This window comes from Mytilus californianus, unplaced genomic scaffold, assembly GCF_021869535.1.
Source record: "Mytilus californianus isolate M0D057914Y unplaced genomic scaffold, xbMytCali1.0.p SCAF_7, whole genome shotgun sequence".
In the NCBI taxonomy this organism is placed as follows: Eukaryota; Metazoa; Mollusca; class Bivalvia; order Mytilida; family Mytilidae; genus Mytilus; species Mytilus californianus.
In genome coordinates, this window is record NW_026262723.1 from 16,182,837 (window position 1) to 16,197,396 (window position 14,560).

Genomic DNA, 14,560 nt, shown 5'->3' on the forward strand with positions numbered 1-14,560 from the left:
TTTACTTTTTAGAAACTGTATTTTTAGAAAGTATCTTTTTTATTAACTGGTAAGACTCACTGTAAAAAAACGGAAAGTACTTCAGACATAATTATGCTCTCTACATAAATTAATTCCTTGCAATTTGTTTCTTTCAAATTCAAAACCAATGTCTAATGTCTGAAACAGTAACTCTAAAGCAACTCCAACTCCGGCTGCGGTTAACTGGGGAGATATTTACATATAACAAGACTTACTGACAATATCGGTCCATGCCAAATAGATGAATGTTAATCTTAAATCTTGGACAAATATACAACCTTCAATAGTTATTGGAATTTAATATTAAATACGAAAATTAGCATTATGTACACATGGTACATATGCAATCATATCTTATAAGTAATAATATTCTAGGTCAGACAACGGCTGCATTTCCTTGTTAAGATCAAGGAATAATATATAAAATATACGTCCTTGTTTCGACCCAGAGACATATATGTGCAAAGTATTAAGTATACACAATATTCTCAAATGATAGTAAATAAAATGGTAACTTGAATCATTTAGGACATTTGTATGTATTTACAAAACGTCATCCTATCAGAAATACTAAACTAAAAGTCCTAAATGTTATAATGAGATTAGTTTTAAGTATTATCTGCGAACTTCTATGCACATTGTACATGTTGTACAATATTATTTCACCTTGTTCTGTCCATGTTATCGTTTGATGTTTACTGTTCCTTCTATGAGATAAGATAGGCTTACCACGATACACAGTGACATACATCGGTTTTCAACTGAACTTATATATACCTACCTATGCTGATGAAATAGAACCACCTAACAACTCCGTAAAGGTTACGTTTTTAATTAAATGTCAGTTACACTAGACGTCAGTATGGAAAGTAATGCTTCTTCAACTTGAGACCAAGAAATATCGAATTTTAGATATGATTCCTATGACCATGGAAATACGGAGTACCTCAACATCGTTCAAGACCAATATGTTTATTTTTTTTTTTCAATAGAACTTCAATATCCTCATCCATCTAAAATTGATTGAAAACAGTGCCTACACGTAATTAAAGACGCTCTTTCGTCCTATTGTAAAACTTGGTGTTTACAGGAAAAATCTGAGAAACAATATTTTGATTCTTTGTTGTAATTAAAGTATGAATCTTGTAAAAATTCAATAGTTGCATTTCAAAAACAAAATCAGAAATAAATAAAAGGATTTAAAATACGCTTATTTATAGAATAAGAAACTAACTTCAAGTTCTCGCAAGACAGTTTGTGTTCGTACCGGCTGACAAAGCAGCCAACATTGCGGTAATGACATGTCCTAAATACTACCTAGAATGAAAATATAAATTCTTCTACATTGATGTCTACAGATTCATGTAGTAGACAATAATATAATCACAACATATTGGCTTGATACCTCGTCAGAACATTTGAGGGTTCCTACTATATATTGGATAACGAAACAACATAAAAACCCTTAAAAATGTCGTCGCATCTACACAGGCAAATTTTGTTCACGTGAATTTAATGTGAAATTAACGTGAATTTCACGTGAAAAAATTCACGTGAATTTCACGTTAATCGAGCTTATACGCGTAATTCACGTGAAATATTTCACGTGAATTTCACGTTAAACTCACGTGATTTTCACGTGAAATACTGATTCACGTTAAATTCACGTGAAATTTTTCATGTGAAATTCACGTGAATTGAGCCTTCACGTGAAATTCACGTGAACTTTTCACGTGAAATTAACATGAATCGAGCTTCTTTTTTTTAATGAAATTAAAGTGAATTCAGCCTCAATCACACTAATTTCACAGGATTTGAGCTTATTTATGTAAGTCAATTCTAATCTAATACAAATTCTGTTTTGATATATATATAAACATGAAAAATATTATTCTTGGTCTGGACCATGTGTTCATACTTCCATTCTGTTTTACTTTCTTTGTTTCCAAAATTGTTTGGTCTTAAACAAAGAAGGCAAGCAAATGCATCACAGGATATAAATTATATCCAGGGCACCTTAGTTCACTCCTAGAACTTTTTTGGTTGTGTTGAGTCTCAATCCTTTTTTGTAAATGATTTATGGACTGTGGTCATTTATAGAAGTTGATTGCACTGATGTATATTTCATTTGAGTTGATTTTTATTATGTTTGTATAAGTCATATTGTGTGGTCATCAGTTTTGACACAAACCAATCACATTATGGAAAAGACTTACTTGCAAAAGATGCCAATTCTCTTTAAGAAGGTTTTGAAGAAAAAAAACTAGTTCACCTCGCCACTTATTCATGTACCTGCTTAAAGCCAGAAATCTTTTCAGTGGTTGTCAAAAATCTCGTCTTAATAAAAAAAAATATTCAGAGAATTTGGTGTTGATGGCTATTCTTGATTCATATTGTAATTTTTTTTATAGCCTATGGTCAATTAAATAGATCATGGCATATCTTTTAGACACCTGTCTTTTGTTGAGGACTGCATGTTAGCACCTTAATGCCTTTCAGGTGTTTTTGTTGTTATATTGCTGGCTGATTGATGTATACCTCATGTCTCATTGTACTAATAAACTAAAATAGAAAGTTCTGTGAAATATAGCTGATATACAAATGTACCATATTGAAAGGCTCTCTGTAATTTACAACCATTTACTTCTTATTTCATATATGCAAAAATAGTTTTTTTCTCATTTTAACACTGATCTTAAGGTTAAGGCAAAATGTTGACAAACAACAGGCATATACCATTAAAAGATCTCAAAGTTTGGCTGCACAATAAGCTAAAAATTCTTGTTATTTCATTTTTTTATATAAAATTCATTTTAAAACATGCATTTTCATTTTTTTACTGTAACTTGTATGTTGACACAATAATTTTAATTTGAATTGTATTATATTCTGAAAGTACTTGTGGTTGAAAAAATATACACAATTGTTAATTCCAGTTGGTTTACGTTTCTTGAAAACACCACTACTATGACTACATGTCTGTTAATAATGTTTAAGAGTCCTCTTCTGCATATAATTGCTATTTGTACCCAAGGATTCCTTCATACATTTGCACTTCTCCTCCTAAGATGTTGCTCCAATGATAAAATCCTGTAATGCATACTTAGCAATCAGACTCTTTGAATACTTCCTACAGTTCCTGTAATATAATAAAATCAGCATGTTTGTTTCTGTAGTCAAGCAAAAAAGATAACACCAATTTAATCTCCAATGATTACCAAACTTATTATTAGGAGATAATATCTGTTTTGTATTTTAAGCTCAGACATGATCATTGGTGATTTGATGGTGATTTACCCAGTAAAACCCAGTAATTCCCACTGGGCTGGGCAATACTCATAAAACCCAGGTTTTTGCCAACCCTGTTTCAGGACATTTTGTAGCTCGCTATGCTGTATCAGTTTTGCTCATTGTTGAAAGCTGTACATATGATCATTTACAGTTGTCAATATTCAGTCATTTGGACTCTGGTGGATAGTTGTCTCATTGGCAATCATACCATGTCAAATTTTATAATAAATTACTTATGAAAACAAACCACATTACCTGTATATATAAGTATACTTAGTGCCTATAGAAACACAACTCATCATTTTCAAGCCCCCTTCTTACATGTCTTAGCCCCATTTAAATTACAATACTAACACAGTATGTTTATGGCTCTATGCATTCTGGAAACATCTGGTTACCTGATACTTTTCCAGTTAAGAAATTTGTGATTAGCTTCCATAGGGGTATAAATCAAAACTCCAAATGCTCTGAAAATTGATAATCTAGCAGACTGTACATTTTTTAATTACCTCTGCAACGGAAGTGTGGCGGTTCATTATGGTTGAACTTTGCCATGTTAACAAGTTGTACCTCCAAAACTGTAGGAGGAGATAGCCAGACAAACAAAGTATTTTCATCCGGACGGACAGGGGTAAATTGATATTATTCCCCCTCGACTGTTGCTGGGCATAACTACATGTGCTGTAGCATGTGTAAGGGGACCAGAATTGTGTTTTTATTGGCACTCAGTATAAATTTATATAAAATAGATATCACAAGAGACGAGTAAACACGCTGAAATGTCTTGCATGTTTTACTATTCATGATATATTTTATGTTGATTGTTCTAAACATGCTAAAGATATAATTTTACTATAAGTATGATATATAAACTTAACATAACCAATGATCCATGAAAAAAATACAGTCAAGCAAATAATGCCAAGGTCAGAAAAACCAAGCCAGACAGACATGTGCACCTTACAATCATTGCCTACCCCAAATATAGCTGATCTGTTAATTGATTATAGCTGGTATAGTATACAACAAACACAGTGGCAAATCCAGAAATGTTCATAAGTGGGGGCCCACTGACTGCCTAAGAAGGGGCCCGCTCTGGTCAAGCTTCAGTGATTCCCTATATAATCAACCAAATTTTTCCCAGAACAGGGAAGGGGGAGGCCCCCTGCCCCTCTAAATCCGCCTCTGCAAACAGACCAAAATATGAAACTTATTATTGACTAATGAACTATGAATATCAGGTCATGGTAAGATGAACCCTGCCCAGACAGACATGTACACCATACAATCAGTTGCAGACAAGACAAAAATGGCCTAATTCATGATAGCAGTTATTGTTCAATCTTGGTCAAGCTATTTTGATAATTTTCCTCAAACTACAAGCATAACATATATACACATGGGAATATTAATATGAAATAAGAATTGAAATCTATGGAAATCCAGAATATAATATTCTATTCTCATAAATTTACATGGACTGAAAAGGGGTAAACAAATCTAACTACATGCCTATTCCATACATGTATATATAGCAGATTAACTTTTCCCTTGATCTGTTGATTGATAGTGTTTTTTATTTTGTCAGTTTGCGTGGACTCCTTTTTAAATTTGCACAGGATTCGGCATTTTTGTTATACAATTTTGACAGCAAATACTGTAACAAATACATACCAGTTACATGTACTGTATCTATAGGGTCTCCACTACATGTATATCTAATCAAGTCATTCATTTCATCGAAACATATAACATGTATAACTTCACTTCCACTTACATCTGGGGAGCTAATTCTGAAAATTTAAATTCCAGTGATTATTATAAATATAAGACCTGAACCTGATCAGGCTGATGAACTGTTTTCCAAATAAAAACATGGCAATACAACTGAAAATTCATTTAGATATATGTCAAATTCACACAGGCAATTGTTTTAAATAAATGTTGATAGTGTCCACATGAGGACACAGATGATGCCCCTGCTTGCATATCATATAGTTATAAAGGAACATAACTGAAGAACGGTAAAAGTGATGCTACCCAAATTTGAACTTGATCTGAGTTTTGTGGTAATAAGCATTGTATGTAAGTCTCATAACATTCGGTTGAGGCTAACTTAAGTAGAAAACAGAAACTAAAAATTCAGCAATTTTTCTATTTGTAAACACGCATAACTCTAGAACAGTTGTGTATAAGTTTCATAACATTTAGTTGAGGCAAACTTAAGTTAGAGAACGGAAACTAAAACTTTTGCAATTTTTTTATTTCTAAAGGGCATAACTCTAGAACGGTTAAAGTGACGCCACCAAAATTCAAACTTGATCTGTGTTTTGTGGTGATAAGAATTGTGTATAATTTTCATAACATTTGGTTGAGGCAAACTTAAGTTAGAGAACGGAAACCAATATTGGGACGTACGTACAGACGGACAAGGGTAAAACTTAATGCCCCCACCGTTACGGCAGGGGCATAAAAATATTCACCAAGAGAGAAAACAATTAATTTTTCTTTTAACCAATAAGTGAACATCACTAGCAAAATGACTAGTACTAAATTTCTAGATTGAACTGTTGCGCATGTTGTCAGGATCTTTAACAGCTGAGTAAACAGTATTGTTCTGTTCATTGTTGAAGGTCTTAAAGTGGCCTAAAACTGCTTACATCCCCTTCATTTTGACCGTGGCTGATCATGATAGTTTTCTTATTGGCAATCCTACCACATCTCCTTATTTTCAAATTACTAAAAATTATCAATCTGCAACAATTAAATTCTATTTATATACACAGCTACTTTTGCATAGGTACTATTTCTGTACCAAACATATGTAGTACTGGAAATCTACTTTTAATATTCAGTACTATTTTGTTACTTTAAAATTAGTGCAATATTTAGGAAACTTTATTTTACAGTAGCAGTGTACATGTACATTGTATATATATTGATTAAAGGTAATCTGATCATCACTATGAAGCAATGTTCAAAACACTCTGCCATTATCAGAAATCAAATTTATTTAAAGTCCAATGACAGAGTATATGTGCAAAACACTCCAAACGTTTTTTATGTACCACAATCTGACAGAATTCATACATATACATAATCAGTGAGGCATATAATGAAGGTCAAAAAGATATACTTTTTGTTGGATGCTACATCATCATTATTAGTTAAATGAATGCAAGACATTGAGTACATGTAGTTACTAGTACATAATATTTGAACTTAAAATAAAGGATAATCTGATTTTTATCAGTCTCTGATCAGAAATAAAGCCACACAACAGCGAAATATATGTATCAGAGATGCACATACAATCATTGAATATATGTTTAAGATTAATACTTAGCATTGGCTGTCAACGTACATTTTTTGGTACATGTAAAAATGGACTGTCTGATAGGCAAACTCCACATAGAGATTGGACACTACATGTAGGTTACTTCATTAATTCCAGTATCAGTCATTATCAATAGTCAACTCCTCTGCCCATACCTTGTAATACTGCTGAAAGGGAGAAAACAGTACATTTGTGGACGCAATACTATTCAAAGAGTTTTGCAAACAATTAGCTTATAATATACATGTATTTCTTGCTATATGTATTTATATTAAACTTAGAATTGTACTATCAAATATCAACTAGAGGCTTTCAAGAGCCTGTGTCACTCACCTGTATCCACTGTTGTTTTGAAAATCATAATTAATAGTATTAGATACCCTTTTAATGATTTTATTAAATTTGGTCCAGTAGTTTAAACTAAAAGCAGGTCATCCCATTGTAGTCTTACAACAGTAACTGAAGACCCCTTGTCATTATTAAATTAGTTTTCAAGTTGTAACCATTTGAAATTGATTGTTTACAATTTCCCCTTAGACTGTATGGGATTTGCTCATTGTTGAAGGATGAACTGTGACCTGTAGTTTATGTTAACTTCTACATGTATGTCATTTAATCTTGGGTGAAGGGAAATTATACCATATCTTCTTTTATCTATATATTAGTTCAGGTGTATGAACATATACAAATGATGTACAATGTATATTATTCAAGACTTAAATGTTTTGAAACCAGAAAATCCTTCTTTTTTTTTGGCCCCAAATTATTAAATGGTTTACATGGTTTAGTCTGTTACCCCAAAAATTAATCCAAACCTTCTTTTGAGGTATGGAACCTACAAATGACCTATTAAGTAGTACAATTTTATAGTTATCCTACACTTATACACAATTTATTGCCATGAAACATGAAAAATGCTTGTTTTGGACCATAATTCCTACATTTGTCCTAAACAGTTTCTGCTATAAAAAAAAATCATCTGAACTGAAACAAAATTTGAGCTTGATATGCAACTTGTCATGGTAAAACTACATGTATACAATAATCATGAAAATTATCAGATCAATATCTTCAAGCATATATAACAATAAAATGCTCTGCTGGGCACATCTTGATACGACCGCAGAGGTCGAACCCTGAACAGTTGGAGCAAGTATGGACACAACATTCAAGCTTGATACAGCTTTGGATTGTGATTAAATATTTGACACAGCATAGGTTCTGACACAGAATGAATGTGGTCAAAGAACTTAAAGATTCAGCATATCAAAGAACCCCAAGAATTCAATTTTTGTTAAAATCAAACTAAGTTTCATTTTGGACCCTTTGGACCCTAATGTAGACTAATTTGAACAAGAGGCTGTCAGAGAGACAGCAAACCGGATTTTCCTGCAGAGGTCGAACACTGAACAGTTGAGCAAGTATGGACACTACATTTAAACTTAAAACAGCTCTGAATTTGGATTGTGATTGAATATTTGACACATCATAGGTTTGTGACACAAAATGAATGTAGTCAAAGAACTGATATATTTGAAATTGGACATTTAAATACCTATTATGGTCCAATATCCAAAATCTAAGTACATATTAGAATCAGCAAAGAACCCCAAGAATTCAATTTTTGATGAAATCAGACAAAAGTTTAATCTAGGACCCTTTGGACCCTGATTTGGACCAACTTGAAAACTGGGCCTAAAAATCTAATATCTAAATAGAGTTTAAATTCAGCATTTGAAAGAACCCTATATATATATTTAATTTATGTTGAAATGAAACACTGGTTAATTTTATCCATAATATTTTCTGTGCAAATGGAAATAACTCAAACTGGATAAATAGTTCTCTAAAATAAGATATGATGCATTTTTTCAAATTATAATCAATAATATAATAACAACAACCAGTGATGACTAATTAATATAAGTTCTCTAAAATTAGATATGATTTAACACTCAAACATTGTTAGAATCAGCATATCAAAGAACCAAAGAATTCAATTTTTGATGAAATTAAACAAAAGTTTAATTTAGGACCCTTTGGACCTCAATGTGGTATTATCTTATTAATAATGAAAAGCTCGACCGTTTACAAGTTCTTAAACAGGAGGGGGGTGGGGGTGACCCAAAGGGACTCGCCTTATACCCCATGGATTTCATTTAATTTGTTTTATTGTCCCATACAAGAATATATATGGTTTCGGAGATCTTGACCCTTTACAAGTTTTCAAAAAGAAGGGGGTGGGGGTGACCCCAGGGGACTCGCCTAAAATTTTGAGGCAATTACCCCCAAAATCAATCCCAGCATTCCCTTTGTGATATGGAACCTTGTGGTACAATGTCAGAGAGATCCATACACTAACACACAAGTTATTGTCTGGAAGTTACAAAAATGTTTATTTTTGGCCCCTAATTCCTTAACTGTTGGTACCATAACCCCCAAAATCAATCCCAACCTTCCTTTTGTGGTATCAAACCTTATGGTAAAATTTCATAGAGATCCATTCACTTGAACTAAAGTTATTGTGCGAAAACCAATGTGTCTTCGGACGAAGACGACGACGCCAACTTCATACCAATATACGACCGCAAAATTTTTTAATTTTTTGCGATAGTATAAAAATGAAAGTGAAAAACTGATTGTTTGCGTGAATGTAGCTCTGCAAAATTAAAACAACTTAAGTTATTTTTTCTGAACAGAATATATATTGAACTTGATCTGTGAACTTGTCATAATGTATACATATCTAAATATTATTGTTTATAATAATATTGTTTGTTTGCTATATGCCCTTCTGGGGCCCTAATTTGGTGAATAAAAATATTATATTCTATTCTATATATAAGGGCGAGGGTTTGGATTCCCCTAACATGTTTAACCCCGCCACATTCTGTATATATTTGCCGGTCCCAAGTCAGGAGCCTGTAATATTAATTCAGTGGTTGTCCTTTGTTGCTTTGTTACATATATATTTGTTTTTAGCGTTCATTTTTTATACATTAATTATGCCATTAGTTTTCTTGTTTGAATGTTTTACATTTGTGATTTTGGGGCCTTTTATAGCTGGGTTTGTGGTATGGGCTTTGCTCATTGTTGAAGGCCATACGCAACTATTATCAGCACCCGCTTTGCGCATGCGTCAAATTTGACCACAATCGATATCGATAAATTTACTATAGATTGTTAAAGGAAATCTTAAATTTTGATTAGCTGTCTGTAAATATCATTAAATTTCTTTTTCATTGGCATCAATTTTGAAAGTTCAATTTATAAGCTTTCTACAGATCTAATTTGTATTTTGATAAGGATTGCAGAAGTTAGGACCTTTTTCAATTAAAGAACACCGGGTGCACGACCTATTACATTGTACTTCATACAATACGAAACCAAAAATGTGTGCACATGGGTTTTCTTTAATGAATTGACATAAAATCTTTATTAGAAACAGCTTCATTCGCATGTATATTTATTCTCTGGTTTTAAATCTATCCAACGATATAAATTTCATATTTTACAATTTTTTTTGAATCAGGGCCTTTTTTATTCAAAAATCGAGATGCGATCATTTTTTGAAGTTGACCAGAAATAATCTAAGTCAAACCAGGTAAATATAATATTCATGGATAAATAATTAACACATGACAATGTGATAACTTCTGTTATTCTCAGTAGACATGAGTTGTTTGTGTTTTTTTTTTCTTTGACGGTTTAACAATGTTTAATAGCCTCTTTCTTTTCAAGTTTACTTTATAAATTGTAAATTTCAATGCACAAAAGTTTCAAATGAGAAAAAAAAAATATTCTCCAAGATAAACCAATTGCCAAAGTCTTAAAAGAATAAGACAAGGGCAGCATATGTGCCAGTGTGGACTATATACGAAAATATTTGTATGTAGTAATGCTAATTTAAAGATTACAAAACGACAATCGCTTAAAATTGAAATAAATTGAACTAAAATATTTTAACAGTTTAAGGAAGATGGGGTGTCTAAATTATAATCCATAGAATTTTTTTAATAATTTGCCAAAATGTAGTTTATATCATGCTTTTTAAAAAAAAATAATAAAAAGAATGGGACACGGGGCTTATTTTCACGCTACAGGTTGTGCAAAATTGACAGATTTTGTAATGATTATGCATGGAAAACCCAATTTTCTGCCATAAAACGAAAACTACACCATAGAATTTTGAGATAAAATATGTGAAGATAGCTCTAATAGTATGCTTTCAGATAAGAAAAATAAAAAATGGGGTCATGGGACCCGTTTTCTTGCTACATAATAAAATAGGTGAATTCCTAACACATTCTATTGTAAAAGTAACTTTATCTGAATTATCTGCCCTTACATTTGAGTTGCCTCCCCTTATATGGCAAAGTTGGAAAAAATAGAATCAAACAAAAGTATTCTGTTTTTTTTGTAAAATACAACCATAAATATGATAAAATAGGTCATTTTCTATATTGAAATGAAAATTCTTACACATGAATTACCTACTACTCTCAAAATTTGCACCTTTTATTAAAGATCTAGACCGATTGTTTTCTGGTATTTCAAAATTCAAGATGGAGGAAGACACCCTATCTACCTTAAGAAACAAAATTTTAGATACATACATGTACATGTGAATTTACTAGTCTATTGCTTGTTTGATGCACATTCTCCTTTTATACACTTAACTTTTAGAAAAATAAATCGCATTGAACAAAATAAATATTATTTTTAATTTGTCTCCGTCCTTTCAAAAGATTCTATCATGAAAAAAATTTTAATTTTGCAATTGAACATTTATGTAAAATATTTATTAAAAAGGAAACTTATTTTAATTATTTTTCTGTTAATGTAAAGTTTACGGAGAGCTGTCTCATTGGCACTCATACCACATCTTCTTACATTTACAAAATTTATAAAAAAAAAAATGTATATTGTACATTTTTTGTACATGTATTTGCAGAATTTGAAATTTTTAATTTATCAAATGAATAAGATAATTGGAATCGTTAAAATTCAGAATTATACTTGAAAACAGATGCCTGCGACCCCTGTTGTTTCGATTAGCATGTTTTCTAAAGATATCCGTGTGAAGTTCACAAATTTCAACATGTATTTGGTCACCTGGTGTGAATTTCAGATAAAATTGTCAAGTTCAAATCTGTGGTTAAAACTTTCCTTTACATATCAGTTATATTATTATCTGGGCAGGGTACTCCCCCCCTTTTTTTATATTATACTCTGAACATTATTGTATACACTTTTTCTGTGGGACTTTCTTTATGTAAAACAAGATAAAAATCTACGTTGTCTCATATTCGGATTTACGTCGAAAGAAAGGTTTAAGATATATCAAAATCGAACAACATCGTGTGAACATTTCTATTGATGACTATAGTGAATCATTTTTCGATTATGTATTTTGTTATTACATGAATTACATCTATCCATATTTTGATTGTCAACTCATTGCATACTTCTCTAAAAATGATGTTACTGAAATCAAGAATATTATATCTAATATAATATAACCTCACAATTACAACCCTCTTGCTTTTGAAATTGTTAAAGAACAATTTTAATTTTATGTAAGTGCTTTTATAAACTATAACAAGCCAACGATTTAATGATAGATATATATACATGTATATATGTTTGGTTATCATAATCTCGTATTTGTCCTTTTTCGACTTTTTATTTTGTATGTTTGATATTCGGTAAAATAGAATTTTATCTTTTGGAAATAAAGTCAGTTTATACAACTCGTATTCATGTGGAACCTAGCATGCTACAATGTCATATGGTTATAATATTGTTTACTTAGTGTTGTCAAATTATTAACGAGTGTCAACATTGTCTTTACAAACTCAGCATGTTGTCTTGATAAGATATCACACACAGAAAAGACTGATCAGACGGATAAGAAATTAAAATCATGCGCGATAACTTGTACTGGCTTACACTGAGGATAATAGTTGGCCATGCTGTACAGTGACCTGTAGCATTCTCATTGGCAATCATTCCACATCTTCTTTTTTATACTGTATCGTTTTGTTGTCATTATTGATTTATACCATTTGTAGTTTTCTGTAATCTAAATATGCTGGAATAAAAAAAATTGACACAATTCAAGTCAATTGTGTTGCTTCTGATATGACGTTAAATCTAATGTCAAAGTGAGGTACAGCCACGTGACCAGTATTAGAGTGTACATTTTGTACAACAGATTAGGTACATTGTATTTGATCTGGCTTTCAGTTACTGCTAGCAAGTCCGGAAACTTGTCAGTGATTGTCTTGTGTCATGTATGTGATAACTGCAAGTCAGCCAAGTGTTTGTTATCTATATAACTTTTGAGTTAATCATAGATAAGATAGTAATACGTATGATTTGAATCATACACAAATAAAAAAAGAAGTGACAAATTTATACTGTATAAGAATCAGTCAGAATTTGACATATCCATCTCCATTATTCATAAATATTTTTTGATCTGCCATTATCTGGGAAGTTGCGACACTTAAAGAATTCGATATGAGAAACTAAATCATGAATGCGTCTTAAAAGATTTAAGTATCCATATGAACATTGAAAAATTATAAGCAGGTAATGAACTAATAAGTTGGTAGTTTAACTTTAGTTTGTTTAAATTTTTAAAAAAAATCGATAGCTTAAGACCCCTTGACTTCGTGAATAACAGAATGCAAGCTACGTTACTGTATACAAATAATAAAATAACTTACAATTCAACTGGAATTTGAAATTAGATGCGTTAGGTCCTATGGGGCGAACGTGTATAAAAATTATTTGGGAGCGAACGAAAACGATACCAAAATCGAAGATGAAAACCATTCTCATTCAGTCATTGCAGATTTCTGTTTATTCCTGCACTATTAAATCATTTGTTTGAGTTACCTGTAGTACATCCTCGAGTATTCATTGATTCATAGCTCCTTGGTATTGTTTGTCTTGTTAAATTAACTGAAACAAGTACTGTTGTTGACAATCGGCTGACGGCGTTCTTCTCTTTAAGACGCGTCATAATCTGTATCTTTCAAGCGTTTTAAAAAAACCCGACTCCGGACGAGAGATTCACGGATATTGTCCTGATCTGATGTTCAAAGTATTTCTCCATGTGAAAAGTGAAAAATAGGTACCTGCTAGTTCCCCCATTCCTACTATACAAATCCTTGGAACATATAACAAATTATTTTGTTAATAAGCATCCTTTACATAGGAGCACCTCCACATGGAGCTGTTAGTTAATTAAACCCTTACAACTATTTAATATATATATTTATAAAATCTGGGTCTATTATACTAACTTAGTATAATAGTCCCAGATAAAATATAATAAATATAATTTCAATTATGACTTTGATGTCATTGTGTAAAAGAATATATATATATATCTATACAAAAGTAAAATGTTTAACCTTAATTCAATGAGCAAGCCTTGTCTAATTGGCAATCATTTACCACACATTTATTAAAGCTTAAAGAATGTAAGTTTTTTTTAATAATAAAGTGTAAATGTAACCAAGGAATTGTATATTTAAATATTCAATTCCTTGATGTAACCATTCATTTTTTCTGAATAAAAACATTAATCTAAGAATACAGGGACGTAAAATTGTTTTGTAATTTTAAAATGTGTCCCAGTGCAACAATTGATCATGCAATCTTTCAATTTCAAAGATTATAAACAAAATTTGCTTCTTGTATAGATGTCATGTTATAAAAAGCAATACAAAAAATTTTATACTGCACTTTCAATATACTTAAAAAATTGATAAACATTCAAATTTACATTTATTGACAAAATTTAGTACATATAAAATTCTTTTCTGTATTCTTACTAGTTTTTATTCATATATGTCCTAATGTTAAACTTATGTGCGATTCAATGCTCACAAATTT

General features: G+C 31.3%; 1 protein-coding gene and 1 long non-coding RNA gene across 5 annotated transcripts in view; one reads left to right on the plus strand and one right to left on the minus strand.

Annotated features, from left to right (window-relative positions):
- The window catches only part of LOC127708934 (low-density lipoprotein receptor-related protein 2-like), a 327,071-nt gene that overhangs the window by 155,904 nt on the left and 156,607 nt on the right, over positions 1 to 14,560 (plus strand). The window lies entirely within an intron of this gene.
- On the minus strand, positions 2,845 to 13,900 carry LOC127708939 (uncharacterized). The gene is made up of 4 exons (XR_007985438.1): positions 13,556 to 13,900; positions 6,677 to 6,816; positions 4,987 to 5,105; positions 2,845 to 3,160 (listed from the first exon to the last, which is right to left on the minus strand). It is a non-coding gene; the product is annotated as an uncharacterized LOC127708939 (long non-coding RNA).